Raw genomic sequence first — 27307 nt, forward strand, 5'->3', positions numbered from 1 at the left:
TGACGCTGATGTGAGAAATTTGCAATGAGTTGATCATCTCTGTACCCATTGCTTCATTTCCAATAACTTTCAATAAAAATAAGTCACAATGAGGAATGAAGCGAAGTGTACATGACAGGATTTGAACCTTAGTTAGAAAATCCTAATCCATCCCCTGGGCCGGGACTGCAGTCTCAATGTTTGCAATCAAGCTATTTATAGACAACCGTTCAGCCTGCGTTCCCGTTTGTATTCACTGTCGGAGAAACTCCAATCCTTCCAGTTTTGACAAAGGGTGATCTGAACTCGGAACGTCAGCTCTCTTTCCTCACTGATGCTGCCAGATCTGCTGAGATTTTCCAGCATTTCCCTTTTTGTTTCCAATTCCAGCATCTACAGTAATTTGCACACTCCTTCCACGCACGCTCCTTTGCTTCAACAACTGTTTACAGTGGTATGTGTCTCCTCTTTCTTCCTGCCATAAACGACACAGCACAAACTCCTGACTTCAATCTGAACTGCTGGAATTCAGCTGCAGAGACCAAAACATAAACTCATTCTAGCAGCAGCTGGATTCGAACCCACAACTGCACAAAAACAGGAGGGGTTTAAACTGCTCCGCCACGCTACCATGTAATTATCCTGTTGTCTACTGATAACGTTACTGAAATTCATTAGCAGCGAAGGAGCTGAGAAAGGCCATCTGTCGGCTTGAGCCTGCTCCTGCACTAAATAAATTCATTCTCAACTGTGTAACAAACAGATATCACATCCAGTCAGAAACAGAATGAGCTGCAGTGAAGGGCCAGCAGCATTTAAACTGTCCTTAATCTTGTCTGGTTCCCAATATCCTGATTGGAGATGACAGCGTTGGACTGGGGTAAACACACTAAGAGTTTTAACAACACCTGGTTAAAGTCTAACAGGTTTATTTGGTAGCAAATGCCATTAGCTTTCCGAGCGCTGCTCCTTCGTCAGATGGAGTGGATATCCCAATATCCTGTCAGATATGACATGAAAACCTCCTGTTGAATTTCCTCAGTCTTCACTTCAGGACCAGAGGTAAGATTGTGTTTTATATGTTTCACCAGGCAATAACTGACATTTGTTTTTATGGTTTGGATGAGAACAACACATCTTCATTTCCTGACCTGTAATCTAAACAGCAGTGAAAGTGTCAAACTGTAACCATCAGACCAGCCTGTTTTACAGTTTTTCCTTATCCACGCTGCTTTTGTTATTTTAATTTTCGTGCCATATGACATTCACCACAAGCAAGTCTGTACCGCAAAATGGCACCTTCTGTTTCCACCACAATGGTATATTCAGTTAATTGCAACAGACGTTCCACGCACAGTTGTTACTTTCGCTTCCAACGGTTCGAAACTAGACAGAAACTTTTCCAAATATTTTCGTTGTAGAGTGAGGGAAACATTTAGTAATTCAGTGCGAACGCGGTGGTAAATTGATGGGATTGGTTTACAAGGGTTTTGGTTTGAGAACCTGAGCATACAGTGCAGGGAATCCATCAACACAATACTCACACAGGAAAATCAAGACATTTTCAAAAGGTTACTACGCTTGCGGGCATTCACTTTATCCCTGGTCACCAGTTTAGAGGACGCCATGTTTGTTGGTTCAGACAGCTGGCTGTGTGTATATTGTTATTCATTCATGGGTTGTGGATGTGTACCCCACTCGCTATTTCTGTTATTCATTGTCTCTATATATCTTCTGCACATTCTCTCAGTCTCTCTGACTGTTTTTATTACGTTTACCTCTTTTGCTCTTTGTTCTCTCTATTCTCTCGCTCTCTGTGTGTAACCAAGGTTCAGTGGATTGATTTCTGCGTTTCTCCTGGGAAGAGAGATTCAGTGGGATGAGTCTCTTCGCTCTGGAGTTAGAGTAATCAGAGGTGATCTTGTTGAAATGTCTGAAATTGGGAATCAGTTTAACAGTGTACATGCTGAGAGGCTGTTTCCCCCACCTCTGGCTCGATTACTTCGAACAAAAAAAAAGTCGTAAGATGTAAGAGGAGTTTGTAATGTTTGGGAGAGGTGAAGCCAAGAAGTGGAAGATGTGACTGATGTAATATTGATGATTGAGAGGAATGCATGGTAACCTTGTGGATTCCATAGATCGATTCATTGTAAACTTTGAAATCAGAACAAGCGAAAACACCAGATGGAACAATTATATTTGTCTCCATGCATTTTTGGTTAAAGAAAGGGCATTTGTTCTCGTGCCCGGCCAGTTCAGTCGGTAGAGCATGAGACTCTTAACCTCAGGGTCGTGGGTTCTAGCCCCACGTTGGGCGTCGGTGTTTTAAACTTTGCCCCATTTATGGGTGAATTCCAGCTCTCCTTTCCTCCAGAAATGTCACCGCTCAAACTCACTCTTTCACCATCTTACTTTGTTTCCCTCCTAGTTGTGGGTTTATGACTGAAAACTGCCTCCAGTTCACTGGAAGGCGGGGAGTTTAGCACTGAACTCAGCGAAAAATGTTGTTCTCATTTAGTACGATAGTAAAACCCAGATCTGGGAGATTGTGTCAGTGGGAACAATAATCATCTCCATTGTCACTCAATCACGCCAGCCTTCCATCCTATTACATTGTTCTTTCCTCCTCTCCCTCTCTATTTTCCTTGACTCTGTACTTGTTTATAAACCACTAAATCCCTCATCTCTTCCAGTTTGGGTAAAAGGTCAGCAACCTAAATCATTCACTTTCTTTCCCTCTCCAGGGAAGCTGCTGAAGCTGATGAGTACTTCCAACATTTTCTGTTTTGAGGTGGGATTTGCAGCAACTGCAGTTCCTTGTTTTGGATCACAGTGGATCACTTTTCTCTGACTGAATCTTACCTGTTTAAACAGTTAAAGGGCGGAGGTTTTAAATACTAAGACGCCAGAATGTGTTACCCTGTTTTACATGAAATGGAAGAAAATGACAATTAATCATTTCATAAAATACTGCCAATGCAATATATATTTCGTTGTCAACGCCAGCATTTGTTGTCCATTCTTATTTCCCCTTGAACTGAGTATTTTACTCGTCCATTTCAGATGGAACTTAAAAGTTAATCACGTTGCTTTGTCTCTGGAGTCTCATAGAGGCGAGAAAGGGGAAGGATGGCAGATTTCTTTCTGCAAAAGGTCCAGGTGAATTTTCCTGACCATCAGAAAGCAAAGCTTCATTACTGAGACTAGCTTTCACTTCCGTTTCAGTTCTAGACTGTGGTGGGATCCGGACCTGTGAGCCTGGGCCACAGGATTCATGCTCCACTGATTTTACCACTATGTCACCATCTTCCCGGAGGAGTGTCAGTGTATGTCCTTCACATGGAATCAAACCGCTTAATTTCACATTGAAAACAAACATTGAAAGCAGTCTACTGTGGAAATCAGTGTCAGACACTCAGGATACCGGGGAATTAATGAGAAATCTATTGCTTTCATACAAAGACAGAAAAATGTGGTGAATCCTCAGCGTGAGTGATGAAGGAGCTGCGCTCCGAGAGCTCGTGATTCCAAATAAATCTGTTACACTTCTACCTGGTGAGAATTCTTACCGGGTACTGAAGGGCATTTCATTTACAATTCGCGAAAAGATGATTTTTATAAAATTAACAGCTTTCAGCAAATTGCACCACAGTCACGTTGCACACGATGCAGCGAGTTACTCTCCTGGCCTCATTGCATCAGCCCCAGAGGGCGATTGCTCAAGAACACAAAAAGCTCAGCGATAAAGTGGTCGGTGGCTTCATTCATCAGGTATTACCCGAGAGCATGAGACCTTTCTCTTCAAATCACACACGCACACACAAGCACACACTTGCTCAATAATGCTCAGGTCACCTCAATTTCCGTGTTGGGTAGTCTAGGTGATACCCTGTACACTTTTGTAGTCTGATAAACGGGCCATCAGCGCTCCACCCTGTAGACTGGAGAAAATTATTTTTGAGAGATGAATTGCATGCTGAATAAATGAATTAAGAGTTTCTATGGGTATATAAATTAGGAATCCCGTGGCTAAGGTAAATGTGAGGCCTCAACTGAATGAAATGAGTGAATTGATAAAACAATCACAAATAATGGATATGCTAAATCATAATTTTGCATCAGTCATCAGCGTTGAAGATAATGCAATCATCCCGAGGTTATCAGATGGGCTGATTGCAAATAATGAATTAGGGATAGAGTATCAGAGAAACTCAATGGTCTAGAGGAGTACAAGTCACCAGGATCCGATGAACTGCACACTAAGGTTTTAATGGAAGTGCTGCAGAGGTAGTGGACCCATTGCTTGAAAATTTTCATATATCGCTAAATTGCCGGAGTTTACCAGAGGAATGTTCAAAGCGGGAAAATCGCCAATTGGTTTAACATCTATCATCAGCAAGACATTGGAGTCAACAGTCAAAGAGTAAATAACTAATCATTTATGAAAAGTGAATATAATCGAACCTTGTCCACATAGATTAATGAAACGTAAATCGTGTTTCACAAAATTGCTCAAATTCTGTGAGGATAAAACAGAGAGAATAGGTAGAGGGGAACTTCTAAGTGTACTGTCTTTAGATTTGCAAAATACATTTGCCAAGGTACCACGTAAGATGCTGGTGTATGAGGTAAAAGATAAACGATTTGGAGGAAGTGTATTGTTTCGATTAAAAACTGTCCGTCTAACAGAGATGTCCTTTTCAAAGTGGAAAACGGGTCCTTTTCAAAGTGGAAAGATGCAACTGTGGGATAACACAGGGATCAGTTCTTGGCCCGAAATTGTTCACTAATTACATTCTTGACGTGGAGGAAGGAACAGCGTGTAATGTTTCCAAAAATGTCATTGACATGACATAGGTAGAACCGCAATCTGTGATGAGGATATTGTGATTCAGCAATGTTGAAAAGGCAGATTATTATCTATATGGAGGGACACTGCTGGGCAATGAAATAGAGAGGGATCGAGGTGTTCCAGTGCTTGAATCACAAGAGCTAGCATGTAGGTTCAACAAGTAGATAAGATGGTAAACCACATTTTTCTCTTTGCTGTTGAAACTGGCAAAAATATCACTCCTGTTTTCGATCAGGAAATAATTCCACCTCCACTTAAATCATGTGTTGCAAGAAAACATAAATCTTCATTCCCTGGTTGGGAATTGAACCACTGTGGTGAAAATGCCGAATCATAACCACCAGAACACGAGGGAAACTACCTGAAAAAACTTTAATCTAACCTATCCTTGCGAACTTAGCACATTGTTTCTATTTCAGTAGTTTTTAGAACATAGAACATAGAAAAGCTACAGCACAAACAGGCCCTTCGGCCCACAAGTTGTGCCGAACACATCCCTACCTTCTCGACCTACCAATAACCCTCCATCCTATTAAGCGCCATGTACTCATCCAGGAGTCTCTTAAAAGACCCTATTGAGTTCGCCTCCACCAGGGACAAGTCTGTCTGACAAGTGCCTCTTGGTTTAAATAAATCTACTGCGGATGCTGGAATCTGAAACAAGAACAGAAAATTCTGGAAAATCTCAACAGATCTGAAAGCACCTGTGAAGAGAGAATAGAGCTCATGTTCACTGTCTGCATGACCCTTCGTCAGAGCTGAAAACAAAGAAATTTGGACGAGCTTTATATTGTAATGGTGAGGGATATGGGTGTGGGGTGGGTGACAAGGGTGTCACATGTAAATGAGGAAAAAGTGAATTTTAATGGTCGTGATCATGGCTAAGAAGGGTGCCCCAGGCTGCCCATTAAGAGACGGAATGTGTAACTGGCAGGAAAAAGGAAATGTAAGAGACAGGCCGAGTGGGGTGGAGGGAGAGGGGGGCAACAAAATGGAAAGTGAGATTTTAAATAAACAATGCAAAAAATGGAAATTTAAAAATATATATCTGAAAGAAGATATAAAATAATAAAACGAAATAAAACAAAATAAATGGAAATGGGGTGAAGATGGAGCAGAGGAGATGTTCTGAAGTTGTTGAACTCAATGTTAAGATCGTAACGCATTAAGTGCCGAATCGGGAGATCGGGCGATGTTTGCATTGGAGCGCCTCTTGGTACCGTTATTTATTGCCCCTTCCATCACGTTACTGACGATCAAGAGTCGGCTGGTGGTAATCAGCGGCTTTGGATTTGACCTGATTTTTGTAAACCGGGCAATCTTGGGCAAATTGTAGCATTGGCGGTTGACACCAGTGTTGTAGCTGAGGAACAGCTCAGCTGAGGTTGCGGCAAGTTCTGAAGCGCAATTCTGCAGCACCATTGCCAGAATATTTTTCAGGGCCATAGAATTTGCTCTATCCAATACCTTCAAGCTTTCTTTTTCTTGAATTAACTGGAATAGTGAAGTGTATCCGTTCCGTTCAGTGTCTACCCCACTCTGGCTCTATAATTATTTATCTCTATAGATCTGCCTCAGTCCTTCCCCCTCTCAGTCTAACTATTCAGTTCCCACTTTTGTTTGTGTCCCTTCTATTCTCTCCCTGTCTGTGTGGAACCAAGATTAATTGAATTGATTCCTGAAATGAGGCGGATGTTGAGCTGGGCATCCGCCCTGATTTTAACTGGCGAAGGAGATTCAATGGGACCTGCGACCCAATCCCCCTCCATTGATTCTCTTCACTGCCAATACCAGATTTAATAGCAATGTGTTCTGCTGGTGTCGTTGATGGGAAGTCTAAGACACTAAATTTAGGATAGCGAAAGTTTTGGATGAGTGGGATCAAATCCCACTGTCAGTCTTTCACTTAAATTACTACAAACGTTATCATCAATAATCATAGAAATCATAGAAACCCTACAGTGCAGAAGGAGGCCATTCGGCCCATCGAGTCTGCACCGACCACAATCCCACCCAGGCCCCACATATTTACCCGCTAATCCCTCTAACCTACGCATCTCAGGACTCTAAGGGGCAATTTTTTTTTTAACCTGGCCAATCAACCTAACCCGCACATCTTTGGACTGTGGGAGGAAACCGGTATGAATATCTTTGGTCAAACATGTGATTCCTATTCGCCCCACTCCCCCTTGGGAGTGAGTCCTACATTCTCCCCCCACTCCCCTGTGGGAACGAGTCCCACATTCTCCCCGTGGGAGCGAGTCCCACATTCTCCCCCACTCCCCGTGGGACCAAGTCCCACATTCTCCCCCATTCCATTTTGGTGAGAGGAACCAGCAGACAGAATGTGAAGCGAGCAACTGACGGGCTTGTCGGAAGAGTTTAGTTCCTCCACCAGCAAACCGGAACTGCTTCAAGTACACACTTCGCTATCTTTCTGTACTATACTGGTTATCACGTTCATTTCGTACGTGAAAGGTCCCCTGTTCAAGACAAGGCAGAAACGTTTCCAAACGGTTTTATTTCAAAACGATTCCGATTTCAGAATTATTCTCGTTTCTCACGAAACATTAATTGAGCCGTTGATCTTTTTGCGGCATTGAAGACGGAAATCACTCAGTAAAGAGATTAAAAGGGAAGGTCTGTGATAGAGAGCAAAACAGGCTGGATTGAATGACACAAGGAATGGTGGACAAGGGCAACAGTGGTTGCTTTTCATTATTTTTAAACTTTGCTGCTTTCCTGGATGAATTCCAGCTCTCCATTCCTCCGGCCGTATCACAGCTCAAACTGAGACTTTCTCTCTCCAGCTTTGCTAATCTCACAGTTACTGCTTTCTGCATGAAAACTGCTTGCAATCAGTCGAAGTCAAATAGTTTATTGCTAAATTCAGTGAGAAGTTTCTTGTCATTCAGCACGATATTTTTATCCAGAAGTGAGTAATATTTCTGTCATTGCAAACGGTTAAATCAGACGCATTACCACACAGATTTTACGTTGTCTCCATCGTCAGCGCTTTGCAGCCGATTATTTTCATTATCAGTATTTGTTCTCGACCTGTTGCAAATGTGACATTTCCTCGGAAGCAAAACTACAAATCTCACTCCACTGATTCTGGCAGAGCTGCTTTCGAGTACAAAGTATTACAGGTTAGTTTATCAAAACATTTAAATTTTAATATATCGAAGCCAGTCTGCGACGCTGAAAGTACTGAACCCTAACCACTGGATCACCAGGATCTCATTTTCCTGATTTTCCCAAAGCCTGACTACAGGAATGTGCACAGTGCCAATTATCCACATTCACACACTCCTTCCTGTCTGTTAACTCATGAAATTGTTTATATTTTCACAGTGGCTTTCAGTGTGACGAAAGCAGAGCTCCGATGAGCTGATGTTGTTCAGCATTTTTAACACAACACGTTCATAAATGTTCGATGCTAGCATTGCCCTTTGAACATGGTGAGCTGCAGTGAAATTTAATGCCCTTGAAGATGGCTTACTTATTTTTACATGAGGAACCAGCAAGGGCAATTTAAATATAAATTGCTGTGGGTAATTGACGGGATTGTGGCATGGGACTGATATTTTTCCCTGCTGTTCAAATTGGCACAGGTATTGAGTGAACTTTTTCAGGCTGCTATCGTGTGCTGGGTTCCGTGGCGTAATGGTGACCGCTCTGGACTCTGAATTCAGCGATCTGAGTTCTAATATCTGTGCCGTCTTACTTTAATTTGAAGATGATTGATCTGCTGAAGGGAGTTTAATTTTCTCACAAACTACGAAAAGAGAGGACAACTTATCAGCCAGTTCAACTGCTATAACAATGCACATTGCTGAGCCTCTGGCGCCAGATGCCTGCAACGTCAGTGTTTTTCATCGTTTCGCTACTCTTTGACTCCTTTGTTGAAAGAAAAAAATCGATTGGAGACTGGCAATTATTGAACAAGTGTGTGTCTGTGCGTGTGTGTGAGAGAGAGAGAGAGTCTGTGTATGTTTTGGGAGTAAAGTCTAATGTCTTCGGCCAGAGTGTTGCCGATTCGATGGTGTAACGGTTGCACTCTCGCCTCCGAACTCTTGTTTAAATTGGGACAGATGAGTGAGTGAATGACACATGTAGGTGGCCCCTTGCCCACTGTGGCTTCCCTGCCTCTCAGCGCTTTGTATACTTGAGCAATCGTTCTCTGGGGCTGATAAAATGACACCAGGAGAGTCATTCGCTTCATCATCTGCAATGTGATTGCGGTGGAATTTGCTGAAATATCCTCAGTGTTTAGTTTTACACATTCTGGGAATTTAAAATGAAATGCCCTCCAGCAAACTCATTATTGGCTTGAGCAAAAAAAAACAATCTTTCACCGAGTTCTGAACTCCGATTACTGCATTCGGAGTCAAGAGTGCCCAACATCACACCACAGAAAACGGAACAGTGCCGCCTGATGCAAATGATCACTAAAAGCATGTGACCTTTTTTCATTTAATGTGGCAGCAACAACAAGAGGGTCAATGCTTTGAGTGACCATTTGCAGCCGGCTGCTATGTTGTAGGTCCTCTGTCCAATGGTGAGCACTCTGAACCCAGCGAACCGAGTTTAAATTTAGGCGGACCCTTGCTCTTATTTGCCATTATTGAGGATTGATTTGTTGAAGGACCTTTTGTTTAAATTCCTCACAAAGCAGGAATCGGGAGCACAATTTGTCAGCCAGTTCAACTTTATTACATTGCACATTGCTGAACCTCTGGCGACAGATGCCTGCATCAGGAATGTTTTTTTTCATCTTTCGCTATTCTTTAACTCATCTGTTGAAAGAAAGCAGCAGTTGGTGTCACACAACAGCAACCATTCGACTGGAGATTGGCAACTATTGAGCAAGTCTCTGTTTCTGTGTGTGTGTTGTGGGGTGGGGGGTGGGGGGGGGGAGGTGTCTGTGTGTGTGTGTGTGTGTGTGTGTATGTGTTTTGGGAGAAAGGCCTAGTGTCATACGTCAGAATGCTGTCGTTTCTGTGGTGTAACGCTTATCAATCTGGCTCTCGCCGTCCCACCTCTTGTTTAAATTGGGGCAGATGAGTGAGTGAATGGCACGCGTAGGTGGATCCCCGACAAACTATATATTGAATTAGTAACATCTTTTGAAATGATTAATCCTCATTTTGTTTCATTTCATTTCAAACAGGGTGACACAACCCCGTATCTTATTATTTAAAACCTCAACCCTTTAACTATGTATACAGGTAAAGTTCAGTCAAAGAAAGCTAACCCACATGAACGAGAAAAAAAGACACTGAAGTTACCGGAAATCACACCTCAAAACAGAAAATATTGGAAACGTTTGCAGATCATACAGTGTATGGAGAGGGAAAAAGAGTGAATATTTCGAGTCGCTGACGTTTTATCCAAACTGGAAGAAATAAGAGATTTACTGGTTTTTTGAGCAAATACAGAGTGAAGGAAACTAGAGGGTGAGAACTCTATTTATGATCTTGTGATAGGATGTGAGGCTGGATCGATTGAATGATAATGGGGATGATTCTTGTTCCCACGGACACAATCTCCCAGATCTTGGTTCAAATCTTGCACAAAATGACAAGAAAAGTTCTCGCTGAGTTAAGCACTAAACTCTTCGACAGCTGGGGAAGCAGAGATCGCTTTAACTGAGAAGGCAGTAATTTTGAGACCCGTAGGGCGGCACAGTGGCACAGTAGTTAGCACTATTACCTCTCAGTGCTGGGTACCCGGGTTTGATTCCTGGCTTGGGTCGCTGTCTGTGTTGAGTTTGCACGTTCTCCCCGTGTCTGCGTGGGTTTCCTCCCATAGTCTGAAACACGTGCTGTTAAGGAGCATTGGCCCGAACAGGTGCTGGCGTATGGCGGCTGGGGGAATTTCACGGTAACTTCAGAGCAGTGCTAATTTAAGCCTTACTTGTGATTGATGAATAAACGTAAAGGCAAACCGGGATGTAGAAAGACTCCATATCCCTTTAATGCGTTTTTAAAAAAATCAGAAATATATCTATCTCTTTCTTGAAATCATTCAACGATTCAGACGCCACCGCGCTATGGGGCAGCGAGTTCCACCAATTCGCCATCCTCTGCGAGAGTATATCCTGCTCATTTCAGTTTGAATCTACCGGCTCTCAAACTATGCACGTGACCTCTTGTTCGAGATTGCCCCATAAGAAGAAATGTTTGGTCTACCTTTACTTTATTAATCCATTTAGAATTTTATATACCTCGATCTCGTCCCCCCTCATCCTTCTAAACGTCAACAGCTTGTGGGACATTTTCACCTCACTGTCAATTCCCTGACCCAGCGAACTCAATCCGTGTTGTCATTGGCTGAAGGAGACCATTATGTTCCATCCAACCAGAACATTTTGAAGGTGAAATGTGTCACAAGTGAAAAAGATCTGAGATGAAAATGATAAGCAAAGGGATATATGTTAAGTCAGTTTGAAAAGCACAGATCATCGGTTTCACTGCTAGTCCATTAGATTGTGTACAGCACTCCCCCTGTGATGTTTGGTTACAATTCCGGCTCAGGGAAAGAAGATTATTCGCTCTCAGCAAACCATCAATAAGGATCTGATTCACTCTCTGATTGAAAGTAGAACCACTAGAATCAGCCGAGTGAGGTTTGCAAGTTTCTATCAGAGCTGGAAATTTCACATGTGCCACAGTTCAAGAACAAACACAGAAAAGGAAGGACAGTGATAGGCTGCAACGTACTAGTGATTGAGATGTTGTTGCAAGGTAAAATCTGTCTGGTAATGGGTCAGGTTTTTCAGTTTACACTGACGCTGAATTTTGAAACTTTTTCCTCACTCTGCACTGAAAAGCATTTGGAAATGTTTCTGTCCGGTTTCGAACCGTCAGAAGCAAAAGTGATAATTGCACTGGAGTGTTCGTGGTATGTTGTCATTGGCTGAACACATCATGGTGTTGAAGCAGAAGGTGCCATTTTGCAGGAGAAAGCTGTTTGTGGTGAAAGTGGTCTGGCGTGAAAATTAAAGTAACAAAACCAGCGTGGATAAATTAAATTCTAAAACACACTGTAAGTTACTGGTTAGAGTTTGACTCTTTCCCTACTATTTAGATTACAGGTCTGGAAATGAAGATTTATTGCTCGCATCCAAACTGTGAAAACAAATGTCAGTTATTGCCTGCTTGAACATGTAAAACATAATCTCGCCTCGTGTCCTGAAGTGGAGACCCTGAGCAAATTCAACAGGAGGTTTTCTTGTCATTTCTGGCAGGAGATTGGGAAGAGACGAGATTAAGGATAGTTTAAGTGGTGTCGGCTCTTCACTGCAGCTCATTCTTTTTCAGACATGAGATCATTTACTTTTGTTAGACAGTTCTGAATTTCCTGATTCAGTGAAGGAGCCTTCTGATGGCCTTTCCCAGCTCCATTGCTTCTAATAAATTTCAGTAACATTAACAATAAATAACATGATCTTGATATCTGTTGACGTGGTAATGTGGCCGAGCGGTCTAAGGCGCTGGATTATTGCTCCAGTCTCTGCGGAGGCGTGGGTTCGCATCCCACTGTGGCTAGAATAGATTTTGAGTTTTGGTCTTTGCAGCTGAAGTGTCACAGCTCAGATTGAATGCAGGAGTGCGTGCGAGGTCGTTTTTGGCAGGAAGAACAAGGAAAGACAGGACCAACGTAAACTGTTGTTGTGGTGATGGAGCTTGCGTGGGAGGAGTTTCTCCAATAGAGAACACAGGCTGAATGACTGACTAGCTAACGATATAAACAACAGGATTTCAAACGTTGAGACTATATTCGCTGCCCAGAGGATGGACTGGGATTTTCTAACTGACGTTCAAATCCTGTCATTTGCGCTTTGCATAATTCCTCATGATGTCCGTGACTGCAGTGAAAGTTATTTCAAATGAAGCAATGAGCACAGATATGACCAACTCATTACAACTCTCTCATGTCAGCTTCCCTCAGGATGCAGTGAGCAGGATTCGGCGCAATGGCCCCGGGTTCGATTCCCAGTTACGTAGTGCATACGTTTTTGTTTAATTATTCATTTAATGAAAACACGCCTCACAGCGCCTGTGAACGGATAAACAAGGTAAATCTCCCAGCTTTCATATCAGAGATATGAAAACAACAATCCGCTCTGAAGAAGAATCACATGACTGACACACGACGCACATGTCAAATTATCCACTTTCAAGTTGCACCTTTTAACTTCCTGCTCTCCATCTCAGACATTTCCACATCCATCAATCATCTCCTCCTGAAAACTCCATCCTGTTCCTCAATCCACTGATAATGCTACACTTACTCAGGTCTTTGCACGGCTGCTGGCTCCATACCTCAGTGGCCAGAGTACTGGCCTTATAAATGGGGTCGCGAGGTCAACTCTCGCTCGAGCCTGTGCGTGCGATTTAGCTAGGAGTTGTTGTGGGGTAGGCGTAGAGAGACTAGGAGGCGACGCCAACCATTTTTGATGAGTGGGCAAGATCACAGATCGGGTGTACTTTTGGTGATTAGATATACTCTTCTTCGTAGAAATAGGAAGAGCAGGACATATTTGAAAAGTGGAACAGGTGTTGATATTCAAAACAAAATAGGTGTGTCCGTACAAGCTCGCATCTATGTGCAGTAAATAACTGGGACGGGGAGTTACATTGTGGTCTTGATTGATGGCAGACTAGAGTACAAAAATAACGAGGTGTTGCTGCAGTTGCACAGCGTTTTGTTGAGACCACATGTTGAATGTTCGGTGCAGTTATGATATCCACATTTAATTAAGGATATGCTTGCTTTGGAAACGATACAGACAAGGTTCACCAGATTGTTCCCGAGGATGAAGGAGTTGTCCTGTGATGTGAGGCTGAGTAAATTGGGCTGAAATTTTCTTGATACTCGAAGAATGAGAGACGATCTCATTAAACCTACACAATTCTGATTTGGTTTGATAGAGTGGAGGCTTAGAGAATTTTTCTGTAGTTTTGGGAATTTTTCCCATGGCGACACAGTCTCAGGACAAGGGGCTGATCATTTACGGCTGAGATAAGGATAAACTAGTTCACTCAAAGGATTGTGAATCTTTGGAATTCTCTACACAGATGCCCTATTATCGAGCACATTGAAAGTTGGTATACACAGCTTTCTGGTCTCTGGGGGAATCTCGATATATGGGGAGCTGGTGAAAAAACTGAGTTGTAGCCCAAGACCAGCCATGGTGGCATTAAATGGCGGAACAGGCTAGATGGACAGAGTGGTCCACTCCTGCTCTTATTCATTGTGTTCATGTGTATGTTAAAGCAAATAACTCGTGTTATAATAAAAGCAGAAAGTGCTGGATATTCTCAGCAGGTCTTGAAGCAAATGTGAAGCAAGACAGGGTTGAGGTACCGTGTCCAATATGACTCATTTCATGTGTGAGTTACAACAAATAGCACAGCATCAAGTTAGGGAATTGAATTGAATAAAGGCAGCGACAGACCTGAATTTAAATTCCTGCAGCATTTCTGCAGTAAACCTGTTCAGGAAAGTTAGCTGCCACCAGAAAAGGTGGAGGTTTGAGAGCACTCCGAGCCAAATAGAACCCCTCTATTCCTGTTTCCACTTATACTCCCGACACAGATACACTTTGTGTCCTTCTGCAACGGAGAAATATTGTCCAAACTTTACTCGTTTTGCTGTTATTCAGTAAAGTACCATATACAAATATTCTATGAACATTCATTTCAAATTAAAGGAGATACATTAGATCATGTTGCTGTATATTTTCAACCTATTAGAAATATTGGGTTCACAATAACTGATAAAAATTTATGCTGTGACTGCAGATAAATAACTGGAACCCACCATCACACCGAGTGAATCCACTGTTTATTTAAATGTTGGTCAGTGCAAATTTCAATCATCCTCTGCTCTGTAACATGCGGACACTGAGTCAATAAGCAATATCCACTCAAAAAATGCCTGAATCAGTCAATCCTCGCAACTTTCAAACATGTTGTTATTTTCTGTACCATTTACAATTAAAGTATATGAATAAGTGAATGCAGTTTATGATGGTAAAAATGTGTTGACCCACTCGGGGAACTGAATCACATTGATGCACACAGAGGAACACACACGCACACCGAGAGCCACAGCGGCCTGAGGAGGCACAAACACTCATGAATCAAGGATGTCACCAATTGGGTTCAGTTTTGTTCCATTTCTGGCTCAAGTTTTGGTTAATTCCAGCTGATGAACAGAAATGACGGAACGCGGAAATGAAGCAGCAGAAACAGACGGGAATATTTGGAAGGTTTTGATTCCATTGAACGAATAATAATTCTGCAGTCACCTAAAGGAATTAATGCTGAGCAGCGCAGTGGGTGAGGTTCAAATCTTCATGAGAAAACAAGCATTTCAAATCCACCGCGTGAACCACTCGAAGAGCACGACAACCGGTGTCAATGTGTCAGTGTTATTCATGAATAATCATTGAACAGTTACCGCAACAAAACTGGGCATTAGGCCCTAGGAAGGGGTCACGCTGCAACTTGCATCCCTCTCCTTAAAGAAACGCTACAGAGTGAACAACCAAACAAGTTGTCATTTTGCGACAAGTAGTGAGATTTGAACACACATCGCCGCAGTAACTGAAAATTAAAGCGAGCGCCTTGGACCACTCCGGAACACTACCACAGGAAATTGGCCGCTGACTATTGCTTGGAGTGGCATCCGCACCTATTTAGAATATGACTGGGATTTGGGATAGAACATTTAGCCCCTCAAGCCTATCACAATATTTTAGAATCACAGCCAAGCTCTTGTTTTCCATCTGTTACATCTCTAACTTTTCCAGGTCTAACGAAAGATCCAGCTGGAATATTAACTCTGTTTCTTACTCCACAGACGTTGCCAGATCTGGTTTCATTCAATGCGGAATTCCTTTTCATGATGTCAGTTCACGCAACAATACAAACGAGTTACACTCTGGCTAGGGATTGAATCCAGGCCACAGTGATGAAAGTGCCGAATCCTAACCAGTAAAACAGCAGGGTAGCTGACAGTGACTTTCCCAATCATCTGATCATCGTCATTTTATCCATTGTCTTCCATCAGATCCGTTCCGCAATCGACAGGATTCTCATTTTTAAAAAAAGCTGTTTAATTCCACATTTGTCAGCTGCCATCGAGCCCATGATCGTGAAAAAAAAATGACTGAAACATTGAACCACTCGGGCTCCGCTTTCACCAGCTCAATGTTGCCTTGTCTATCATTCCCTGTGTCAGATAATCCATCCTCCCTTGTTTTCTGTGACCAACCTTACCCTCTATTCTTTTTAAGGAGTGATCCCTGACTTTACAATCAGAAAATGCAGGGAATATTCATCAGAGTACTGAATATTTCGCAAAAAACATGAATAATAGCTCTTGTCTCTCACTCTGCAAGGTAAAGGATTTGGAAATATTTCTGCCCAGTTTCGGGCCGTGGGAGGCGAACGCGATAACTCTAGTGGAATGTTTGCTGTCATTGGCAGAAGACATCACTGGTGTTGAACAAGAAGGTGTCATTTTGTAAGAGAAGTTTGTGGTGAATGAGGTCTGGCGTGAAAATTAAACTGACAAGAGAAGCGTGGACAAAGCAAATTGTAAAACACGCTGTGATCTGCTGGTCTGGTGGTTAGAGTTTGACCCTTTCACTGCTGTTGAGATTGCAGGGCAGAAAATGAAATTTCTTGCTCTCCTCCAAACCGTGAAAACAAATATCAGTTAATTCCCTGTAGAACACATAAATCACAGTCTCGCCTTGTGTCCTCTCCTTTCTGGCCTGAAGACCCTGAGCAAATTTGACAGGAAGTCATGTTGTCCTTTCTGGGAACCAGACGAGGTTAAGGACAGTTTAAATGGTGCCGGTCCTTCACTGCAGCTCATTGTGTTTCTGACTGGAGATTTTTTTTGTTTATTACACAGTTCATGATCATCTGATTCGGTGAAGATTTCCTTATGTCCCATCCCAACTCTTGTGCCTATTATGTGGTAGCGTGGCCAAGCGGTCGAAGGCGCTGGATTTAAGCTCTCATCTCTCCCGAGGCGTGGGCTTGAATCACACCACTACCAGAATTGAGTTCAATTTTTGTCCTTGCAGCTGAAGTCCAATAGTTCAGATTGAATGCAGGAGTGTGCGCTGTGTCGTTTTTGACAGACGCCCTCCGACGAACAGGATGTGGCTCTCGACTCATCGGCAGTTCCGATACGCTAAAGCGAAATCCCGCACCTATCTCCTCAGAAGACAAACACGAGACACGGCCGACAGGTTAAACTGTCCTTAACCTCGTCTGGTTCCCAGAAAGGACAACATGACTTCCTATCAAATTTGCTCAGGGTCTTCAGGCCAGAAAGGAGAGGACACAAGGCGAGACTGTGATTTATGTGTTCTACAGGGTATTAACTGATATTTGTTTTCACGGTTTGGAGGAGAGCAAGAAATTTCATTTTCTGCCCTGCAATCTCAACAGCAGTGAAAGGGTCAAACTCTAACCACCAGACCAGCAGATCACAGCGTGTTTTACAATTTGCTTTGTCCACGCTTCTCTTGTCAGCCGTGTCGGCCGTCCAGTACTTCCCCGGAGCGGAGCAGCTACAACATCTTCTTCGGAGCCTTTAACATGTCATTGATGAATACGAACATCTCGCCAAGGCCATCCCACACCCCCGAAACCATTCCGCAATATTTCAAAATGCCAATCAATAAAGAGTGAGGGAAAAGTTTCATAATTTATGTTTTTGCAAAAGGTTAACTGATATGCTGAGTATTTCCAGCATTTTCTGATTGCAAAGTCAGCGGTTACTGGGTAAAAACAACAAATGTGAACGTCTGTAGTAGAGAGAAAGATAGGATGCATTAACCGACAAAGGAATAACGGACAAGGCAATATTGAGCAGGTGATGCTGGAGGCTGGGTGGTCTAATTGTTCAGAGTGAAGGCTTTCACCGCCAGGGCCCAGGCTCAATGACTGGGGACAAATTGTGAAAATAGAATTTGATATGAAAATATTGTCTCTTTCTCATTCCTGATCAATCAATCACAATTGCTGTTTGAAAGCAGAACGCCAGGACTAATAACCTCTTCCTGTGCTGTAACTTCCTGTAATTGTTTCTTTTTCATCCACACTGCTGCTGCCTTTAAAGTTCAGTAGTTTATTTTATTATTGCCACAAGTAGACTTACATTAACAGTGCAATTAAGCTACTGTCAAAATACCCCAGTCGCCTCCCTCAGGCGCCCGTTCGTATACATTGAGGGAGAATTTAGCATGGCCAATGCAACTTTCCAGCAAGTCTTCGGGCTGTGTGGAAGGAGTGGAGCAAATTACTGTTGATGCTGGAATCGGAAACAAAAAGGGAAAATGCTGGAAAATCTCAGCAAGTCTGGCAGCATCTGGAAGAAGAGAAGAGAGCTAACGTTTCGAGTCCAGATCACCCTTTGTCAAAACTGGAAGGACTGGAGTTTCTCCGATAGAGAATACAAACGGGAACACAGGCTGAATGGCTGTCTGCCGAATTAAATAACTTGATTGCAAACATTGGGACTGCAGTCCCGGCCCAGGGAATAGATTGGGACTTTCTAACTGAGGTTCAAATCCTCTCATGTACACTTCCCGTCATTCCTCATTGTGACTTATTTTTATTGAAAGTTGTTGAAAATAAAGCAGTGGGTACAGAGATGATCAACTCATAGCAAATCTCTCACATCAGTGTCACTGAGGGTCCAGTGATGAGGATCGGCGCCATGACGCGGTTTCGATTCCCAGTCACGGAGCATTCTGCATTGAACGAAAACACGCCTCACAGCGTCTGTGAAGGGAGCAACAAGCTAAATCTTCCAGCTGGATGAACTTGCATCGGAGCTGGAAAAGTCAGAGATGTAACACTAACGATAAACTCTGAAGAAGAATCACAAGACACGCACAACATACATGTCAGATACACACACAGCACACATGTCAAATAATGTCACTTTCAAGTTGCGTCTTTTAACTTCCTGCTCTCCACCTCAGACATTTCCACATTCATCAAAAATCTCTGACCCCAAACCCTCAATCCACTGTTCCTCAATCCATTGATAATGCTACACGTACGGCAAGCATTTGGCTCTATAGCTCAGTGGTTAGAGCACTGGTCTTGTAAACCGAGGGCCACGAGTTCAATTCTCGCTGGAGCCTGCAGGCAAAGTAAATTAGTTGAACGAAGCTGTAGGGTCTTGGGAGACAGAGCAGAGTGCTTTCAGAAGGGAAAGGTCGGGTTCAATTTTAGAAAGTGAACACATATTCTTCTTCGTGAAAAAATAGAAAGAGCAGAACATATTTGACGAGCTGAAAAATGCAAATGTTGATATTAAGAATAGAATAGATGCGTTTGCATAAGGTTAGAACGTAGGTGCAGCAGATAATTGGAAGGAAAATTACATTTTGGTCTTTATTGCCGGCAGACTGGAGTTCAAGAATAAGGAGGTGTTTCTGCTGTGGCATAGGGCTTTGTTGAGACCACATGTTGAATATTCTGTGCAGATGTGATAGTCATATTTAAAAAGGGATATGCGTGCACTGGAAACGGTAAAGAGAAGGTTCACCAGATTGCTCCCTGGGGTGTGGGAGTTGTCCTGTTATGAAATTATCTGGAGTTTAGAAGAATAAGAGGCGATCTCTTTAAACCAACACAACTCTGATTAGGTTTGATCGTAACAGAGATTTTTTTTTCTGCTGGTCAGGAATCTAACCCACGGCGGCACAGATGAGGGGCTGGGCATTTAGGGCTAAGATAAGGAGAAATTATCTTCACTCAAAGGGCGAGGATCGTTGGCATTCTCTGTACCTGACAGTTATGTATGCCCCATCATAGAGCACATTTAAGGTTGGGATAAACAGGTTTCTGATCTTTCGGAGAATTCAGGGATATGGGGAGCTGGTGGAAAAACTCAGTTGTAGCCCAAGATCAGCCATGATGGTATTGAATCTTGGAAGTCTCGATGGACCGCGTGGTCTGCTCCTCTTCCTATGATTCATGTTGGAATAAAAACAGAAAGTACTGGAAGTTCTCAGCAGGGCTTGCAACAAATGTGGAACAAGGCAGAGAGTTAAGGTTCCGAGTTCAATATGACTCTTTTCAAACCAGTAACCGATTGTGAATTATGACAACTAGCACAACATCGAGACTGCGAATTGAATTGGATCCAGGCAGTGAAAGCCCTGAATTTAAACTGCTGCAGGATTTCTGTAGGAAACTTGTTCAGGAAAGTTATCTGCCAACTGAAATGTTGGTGGTTTGAGAGCACACCGAGCCAAATAGACTCCCTCTATTTCTGTTTCTACTTATCTTCCGACATAGTTGTTCTTTGTATCCTTCTGCAACAGGGAAATACTGTCCAAACTTTTCCAGTCTTCCTGACATTCACAAAGTTGTCATACAAATCGATCGATGAATATTCATTTCAAATAAAACGAGATACATTAGATAATGCTGTTGTATATTTCCAAACTATTAGAAATATGGGATTCACAGTAAGTGATAGAAAGTGATGATGTCGTTGCAGATATAGAACTGGAACGCACCATGACACCGAGTGAATCCACTGTCTGTTTAAATGTTCATCAGTGAAAATTTCAATCATCCTCTGCTGTGTAACACACGGCCACTGAGTCAATAAGCAATAGCCAGTCAAAAACAATCTGTATCCGTCAATCTTTCGCGCAACTTTCAAACATGTTGTTATTCTCTGTACCATTTGCCGTTGAGGAATATGAATAAGTGAACACAATTTGTGATGGTAAAATATGTGTTCACACCCTCTGGGAACTGAATCACATTGAAACACAGAGGAACACACATAGATACCGAGAGTCACAGGGAACAGACGAGACACAAACACCCATAGATCAAGGATGTCACCAACTGGGTTCAATTTTGTTCCATTTCTGGCTGGAGCTTTGGTGAATTCTAGCTGATGAACGGAAATGAAGGAACGTGGAAGTGAAGCAGGAAAAACAGATGGGAATATTTGAAAGATTTTGATTCCATTGAACGACTAATTAATTCTGCAGTCACCTAAAGGAATGAATGCTGAGCAGCGCAGTGAGTGAGGTTCAAATCTTCGTGAGAAAACAGCAATTTCAAATCCACCGCCTGAGCCACTTGGCCACCGCTGCAACCGATGTCAATGTGCCAGAGTTACTCATATAAAACAATTGAATAGTTACAGCAACAAAAGGGAACATTCGGTCCTAGAAGGTCACGCTGCACCTTTCATCCCTCCTTTTTCCTTCCTTACAAACTGCCACTCGCCGAATAGGCAAACGAGCTGCACTTTTTGGCAATGGTGGGACTTGAACGCATACCTTTTTACCTAGATTTAGCAACTAAAACCATTCGGCTCCACTACCAGTCGAAGCCACGTGCTAACAGTTGCTCAGAGTGATATGAGCAACCGGCTGGAATATAATTGCGATTTTGGATACAACATTTAGCCCCTCAAACCCTTCACAATATTTTGGAATCATAGCCAAGCACTTCTTTTCCATCTGTTACATTTCTGACTTTTCCAGCATTGATGAAAGATCCAGATGCAAGATTGGTTTTGTTTCTCACTCCACAGACGCTGCCAGATCTGGTTTCATTCAATGAGGAATTGCTTTTCATGGTGTCAGTTCACACAGCAATACAAACGAATTACTCTCTGGCTGGGAACTCAATCCAGGCCACTGTGATGCACGTACCGAATCCAAACAAGCAGGGAAGCTGACAATGACTTTCCCAATCAGCGGATCATCGTCATTTTAGCCATTCTCTTCCTTCTCTTCCGTCACACAATAGACAGGTTTCTCATTTAAAAAAATACTCTGCTTATTTCCACATTTGTCACCTGCCATCGAGTACATGGTCGTGAAAACGATGACTTTGCACGATTGGAACACCCGAGTTCCGCCATCACCAGCTCAATGTTGCCTTGTTCACCATTCCTTGTGTCAAATAATACATCCTCCCTAGTTTTCTGTGCCGAACCTTACCTTCTGCCTTTTTTAAGGAGTGACCTCTGACTTCACAATTAGAAAATGCAGGGAAAATCCATCAGACTCGTTAAAATTTGCAAATATATGAATAATATAACTTTTCCCTTGATCCCATAGTTAAAATGATTTGGAAAACAAATCTGCCCAGTTTCATCCCGTGGGAGGCGGACGCGATAACTGTCGTGGAATTATGCCAGCAATTGGCTGAACACTTCTCTGGTGTTGAAAGAGAAGGTGCCATTTTGCAGGAGAAGCTTGTGGTGCACGTGGTCTGGCGTGGAAATTAAAATAACAAAAGGATCGTGGGCAAAGCAAATTGTAAAACAAGCTGTAATCTGTTGGTCTGCTGGTTAGAGTTTGAAACTTTCACTGCTGTTTTGATTGCAGGTCAAGAAATGAAGATTTATTGCTCTACTCCAATCCGTGAAAATAAATATCAGTTATTTCCAGGCAGAACGCACAAATCTCAGTCTCGCCTTGTGTCCTGTCCTTTCTCAAGGGAAGACCCTGGGCAAATTCAACAGGAAGCCATATTGTCCTTTCTGGGAGCCAGACGAGGTTAAGGACAGTTTAAATGGAGCCGGCCCTTCACTGCAGCTCATTGTGTTTCTGACTGGAGATGATTTTTGTTTGCTGCACATTTCAGGATCACCTGATTCGGTTACGATTTAGTCAGGGCCCATCCCAACTCCACGGATTCTGATATATTTCAGTATTAATGCAATGAAATGACATGATTATCAATAGTGCCCGTGTGGTAGCGTGTCCGAGCGGTCTAAGGCGCTGGATTTAGGCTCCAGTCTCTCTCGAGGCGTGGGTTCGAATCCCACCGCTGCCAGAGTGGATGCAAGTTTTTGTCCTTGGAGCTGAGGTTCAACAGCTCGGGTTGAATGAAGGAGTCTGAGCGCTGTCGTTTTTGACAGACGGACTTGTAAGAACAGGATATTGCGCTTGACTCATGGATGGACAGTTCCGACCCGCCACAGCAAAAAAGCGCACCGACCTCCTCAGAAGACAAGTACGGGACACAGCCCTCAGAGTGTCCTCCTCCTCCAGTACGTCCCCAGAGTGCAGAAGCCAAGACATCTTCTTCGGAGTGGAGAAGATATGACATCTTCTTCGCAGCCTTCAGCGTACAATCGATGAAGACGAATATCACGCGAAGGCCATCTCCACGCCCCCACAACTTGCCTTCAAAAAACAGCGCAACCTCAAAGAGACCATTGTTCGCAGAAAACTACACAGCCTTCAAGAGAACAGCGACCAGGACACCACACAACCCTGCCAGGGCAACCTCTGTAAGATGTGTTGCATCATCGACACGGATGCCATCAGCACACGTGAGAACAGAACCCACCAGCTAAACGATCCAAACACATGCAACTCGGCCAACGTTGTCTACCTCATACGCTGCAGGAAAGGATACCCCGATGCATGGTACATCGCCGAGACTATGCAGACGCTACGACAACAGATGAATGGACACTGCTCGACAATCACCCGGTAAGAGTATTCCCTCCCTGTCAGGGAACGCTTAAACAGTCAAGGTCATTCAACCACCGATCTACGGGTAAGCGTTCTCCAAGGCGGCCTTCAAGACGCACGACAACGCAGAATCGCTGAGCAGAAACTGATAGCCAAATTCCATACACGGGAACGGCCTCAACCGGGACCTTGGGTTCATGTCACACGTCTTGTAACCCCCACCATTTGGCCTGGGCTTGCAAAATCCTACTAACTGGCCTGGCTCGAGCCAATTCACACCGCTTTAACCTATCATCATCCCCCTCTCCACTCGCATTGTCTGTACCTGTAAAGACTTGATTCCCTGTTAAGACTCGCATTTCAACCATTATCTTGCAATTGAGTCTGTGTCTTTCCATGCCCTGTTTCTAAACCCAACTCTCCACTCACCTGATGAAGGAGCAGTATTCCCAAAGCTCGTGCGACCAAGTATACTGATTGGACTTTAACCTAGCGTTGCGGGACTTCTTAATGTGAGGGAGATCAACAATGATTTTACTGAATGGCGGAACAGGCCCTAATGAAGGAGCAAATGGTCCATTGCAACTCCTCTTCCCTATTCTCTGAAATTCGTTTGTACAGTTCATTGTTCTGAGAACAGATTCAAATTGTTCCTGCTCCTCCCTCTGACGTCATGAATAGGAGAATGAAGACACTCGGAGCTGATTGGATGAAATGTAGGCTAAATGAGCTGTGAGCTGATTGGGTGTCTCCTGCTGGAAAGGAATGAACCAACCACCATTGGAGCCGGATATTGCCCAACATCGTCTGAACTCTGAACTAAAACAATTGCGCTTTAACTCATTGAGTTCCTTGAGGCATTTGCTGGAGGAACGCTTTTTAATTTGGAAGTACAAGATAAGTTGATACATCAGGTTGAAAGTAACGAGTGTGTTCATGTATTAAGTGGCACGGGTTCTCAATCTAACCACGCGAACCTGCAGCAACACAGTGGAGTTGAGCATTGTAGTCAGGCCGATTGAGGGCGATATGCTGTCATTTGTTTCTGTAGTGTTGTGCTTGTAAAGGACCCCGGTCCAAAACCGGGCAGAAGAATATATTAAGGTTTTTCATGTCGGGTGAGAGAAATCTGAATGATTTCAGTTTGTTGCTGAACATTATCCGAATCTCGATACATATTATTTTTGCTTGACGTCGGTCTCAAATGCTTCCTGTAAAATAAATGCTGAATATTTTCGCGCACTGACAGGAAAGAAATGTTTCTATTTTGACAGCATGCGCACATTAGCATTTCGTTCAGTCTACAACAGAATTTAATGGGTTAATAGGTGCAGACTAACATAGTTAATCACCATCTGAAACATGTCTAATGGTAGTGTGTGCTCAAAAAGACAGATACAAGTGAAACTGTACGTGGGCATTGTCAGCTGTTCCTGAAGTGCAGTTGTTATCACATTCGCCTCACACGCGAAAAGTCCCCGGTTCGAAACCAGGCAAAAACACTGTTGAATCGTTGTCATTAAGCATGAGCGAAGTCTGCATGATGTGGTCAATCTCAAATGAACATCACGGAATAAAATCAATGCTGAATATTTTGGCGCATTGACAGGAAATAAATGTTTCTATTTTGACAACATGCGCACATTAGCATTTCGTTCAGTCGACAACAGATTTTAATGGGTTAATAGGTGCAGGCGAACGTAGTTAATCGCCATCTGAAATATATCGAATAGTATTGTGTGCTCATAAAGACAGACACAATTTCAATTGAAACTGAACTGGAGGAAATAGGCGCATTTCACAGAAGCACCTTTGTAAAATTGCTCTTCAAAGTAAATAAATAGTTAAAACCACTCAGACAAATGTGGAAATCGAGATTCAGTGCGGACCTCCTGGACTTCCGATAGATGGACGAGATTTAGGCGCCAGAATACTTCACACACAGAATAAAGAGGATTCAAGTACATTTTATTTTCTTTAAAGGATGAATGTGGTCAATCTCAAATAAACATCATGGCATGGGCATTACCCAGTGACTCTATTTCTTTTGTTGGTCAGACATGTTTGCAAGACAATGTTGTATATTTCAGAGAAATTCAATTCAGAATGATGACATCTGTGTTAAATAAACGTATTGAAATTAAATGTTGAATAACTACAACTATTTGATATAACTCTGAAATTATTTGACGGAAGATGAGAATGATGTATTAATGATTGAACAGAAGTCATTGCCGCCTGAGACATTTGCCAGACGAACGCTTTTTAATTTTGAAGTTCAAGACAAGTTGAGATATCAGGTTGAAAGTAACGAATTTGTTCTTCTATTAATTGACATGGACCCTCAATGTGACCATGAGAACCTGCAGCAGCACAATGTAATTCAACATTGTAGTCAGGCCAATTGGCGGCGTGGCGCATTCTCTTGTTTCTGTCGTGTTGTGGTTATCACATTGGCCCAACACGTGAAAGATCACCGCTTCAGAACCGGGCAGAACATTCATCAGCTTTCCCATGTAGGGTGAGGGAAATCTGTATGATTTCAGATCGTTGCTGAACATCAACCAAATCTCGATGTTACAGCCATCTTATCTTTGCTCTGAACTCTGCCTCAAATGATTTCTGTAAAATAAGAAATGCTGATTCCTTTGACGCACTGACAGGAAATTTTCGATTTTGACAGTGTGCACACATTAGCATCTCTTTCAGCCGACAACAGAATTTAATGGGTTTAAAGGTGCAGACGAACATAATTAATCACCATCTGTGCGCTCAAAAAGACAGACACAAGTGAGGAAAAGGCGCACATTTCCTACAACATTTTTTTTTTTGGAAATCGTTCTTCATAACAAGGAAATAGGAAACAGCACTCAGCCAGATGAGGAAATCGAGACTCAGTGCGGATCTATTGGACTTTCCTAAAGATGGCCAACATTTATGCGCATGAATGTTTTACGCCCACAATTAAAAGGCTTAAGTGCAACTAACAGATGTCTTTTCAATCTCTTCCATTTAAATGGAGTTGATTTTGTTTAACAGCAGACTATGATCAATGTCAAAATTACGATCTCCATTACCCAGTGACTCGCTTCCTTCTGTTGGTCAGTTATGTTTGCAATTCAGTGAAATTTAATTTCAGAGATATTCAATTCATAATGAGGACATATGTATTAAATAATACATTGATACTAAATATTAAAACAAATACTGAGTAAAATTGTAAAATGAGTTTCACGAATGCTATCTGAAACCGAAACGTCAGCCCTTTTCACTTCTTACACATGCTGCCAGACATTTTGAGATTTTCCAGCACTTTCTCTGTTGGTTTCAGATTCTAGCATCCACGGTAAATTGTTTTTATTACTGAGTACAATTGGTTGAGATTATTCGAAGGAAGATGAGAGCGATGCATTAATGAATGAGCAGAAATCATTGCTCCCTCAGATATTTGCCGGACGAACGCTTCTAAGTTTTGAAGTTCAAGATAAATTGAGCAATCAGATTGAAAACAGCGGTTATCTTCCTGAAACAAGACACATTGTTGGGGGGTGGGTGGGGGAGGGAGGTTGCGAGGGTGAATGGGGGGGGGGGGGGGCGGGGGAGGAGACGGGGCTCTCAGTCTAACCATTTGAACGTGCAGCACAACAGCGCAGTTCAACATTGCAGACAGGCAGATTTGCTCAACCGCGTTTCAAGCGGTTTCTGTAGCGTAGTGATGATCACGTTGACCTAACACGAAGGTCCCCGATTCGAAGCCAAGCGGAAACATGCATTACGCTTTCTCGTGTCAGGAAAGTTGCTTGATTTCGGTTTGTTGCGCAACATTATCCGGACCTCCATTTTAAAGGCATGTTATCATTGCTCTGACAGCACCCTCAAATGCTTTCTGTGAAATAAGAAACGGTTTTTCTTTGACGCACTGACAGGAAAGTTCGGTTTTGACACCGAGCACATATTCGCAT

At 42.8% G+C, this 27307-nt stretch overlaps 3 non-coding genes across 3 annotated transcripts; all 3 read left to right on the forward strand.

Moving 5' to 3' along the window:
* The first annotated feature begins 2223 nt into the window (after positions 1-2223).
* On the forward strand, positions 2224-2296 carry trnak-cuu (transfer RNA lysine (anticodon CUU)). Its single transcript has one exon. It is a non-coding gene; the product is annotated as a tRNA-Lys (tRNA).
* A 16650-nt stretch (positions 2297-18946) lies between these two features.
* On the forward strand, positions 18947-19019 carry trnat-ugu (transfer RNA threonine (anticodon UGU)). The gene has a single exon. It is a non-coding gene; the product is annotated as a tRNA-Thr (tRNA).
* Positions 19020-22616: 3597 nt separating this feature from the next.
* Positions 22617-22698, forward strand: trnal-uag (transfer RNA leucine (anticodon UAG)). Its single transcript has one exon. It is a non-coding gene; the product is annotated as a tRNA-Leu (tRNA).
* The last annotated feature ends 4609 nt before the right edge of the window (positions 22699-27307 follow it).

Source organism: Mustelus asterias, unplaced genomic scaffold (assembly GCF_964213995.1).
Source record: "Mustelus asterias unplaced genomic scaffold, sMusAst1.hap1.1 HAP1_SCAFFOLD_113, whole genome shotgun sequence".
NCBI lineage: Eukaryota > Metazoa > Chordata > Chondrichthyes > Carcharhiniformes > Triakidae > Mustelus > Mustelus asterias.